This window comes from Octopus bimaculoides, chromosome 20 (assembly GCF_001194135.2).
Source record: "Octopus bimaculoides isolate UCB-OBI-ISO-001 chromosome 20, ASM119413v2, whole genome shotgun sequence".
NCBI classification, from domain to species: domain Eukaryota; kingdom Metazoa; phylum Mollusca; class Cephalopoda; order Octopoda; family Octopodidae; genus Octopus; species Octopus bimaculoides.
In genome coordinates, this window is record NC_069000.1 from 10,983,359 (window position 1) to 10,984,485 (window position 1,127).

The 1,127-nt window shown below is 40.2% G+C and overlaps 1 long non-coding RNA gene across 1 annotated transcript in view; it reads right to left on the reverse strand.

The window, feature by feature from the left end:
• Window positions 1-251, reverse strand: part of LOC128250221 (uncharacterized) — a 30,061-nt gene extending 29,810 nt beyond the window's left edge. Inside the window, exon 1 of the long non-coding RNA XR_008266296.1 lies at window positions 133-251. This is a non-coding gene — a long non-coding RNA (uncharacterized LOC128250221). The remainder of the gene's footprint in view (window positions 1-132) is intronic.
• Window positions 252-1,127: the final 876 nt, after the last annotated feature.

The window sequence follows — 1,127 nt, forward strand, 5'->3', positions numbered from 1 at the left end:
TTTTTTTTGTAAAACAATTTTTTTTTTTTTTGTAAAACAATTTTTTTTTAAACAAAGTAAATAATTTTTTTTTAATTAAATTTTTTTTTCTAAACAACATAAATAAATAAATAAAACAAATGGACACACTACCTGCTTCAGAATGTTTTCAAAACAATCATTTCCAGTTCTTCCATATTGTTCTCGCCAAAGAAATTCGTCAAGATAGGATTCCACCATGTCTGTCCCATCCGCCAAAACCCCACCTCTCCTGTGACATTCTACCTGTATGCACATGTATTCATTTGCATGCGCGCACGAGCACTTGTTGTAGGATCGACCACTCACGACTAGCTGGCGCGTATGCGCGTTGAGTACCACTCTTCTTTAGTAGTACCATATATGTGAAGTTATTCCCAGTTTCTGTCTACCAATTTTCACTCCCAAGGCATTGGTCAATCTTAAGATATGATACAAGACACTGGTTCATAGTACCACGCAAACGGTTGCACGGTGAACATTTTAACTTCACGGTCGGTGATTTCTTATTTGACGTTCGTAAAATCATAGTGATCCAGAAAGTTCATTTAAATAAAACATTTCATAACTATAAATGGTACACATTAAGAACAGCGAGTAAGAAGCGAGAAAAAAAGGTTAATCTTATTCTGAATAGAGCTTCGCCTTGGGCACATGTAAGAATTCTTCAACAATCTACGACTTGCAGTACAAGTCGCTGAATCTGACAAAAAATCGAGCCATTGTCATAATTGTATGCCTTTCATTGATTAATTGCTGATCTATAAGTATTTCGTTGGGATTCACAATAAAACGAAGAACGGCAGGGCGTCTCCACGACATGTTAATCGAGTCCATATGAAATTGAAACTCAACGAACTTAGGAGGTTGGCTAGACTGGCGGGGTACGAGGGAGAATCGCTGGATCAAACGGTAAAGTTGGCGTTTGTGACTGGGTTTCCTGACCACCTGTCGGTCGAATTGCAGAAACTGCCGGACGTGAGTACCATGGCGGATATAATATCGAGAGCTCGTATGTTAGTTTCCTGTCGTAGGTCGTCACCGCTGGTAGCAGCGGCGACAGCAAAAGGTGGCCGGCCAAGGAGTGGCGGAGAGGGGTCGAACAAGGA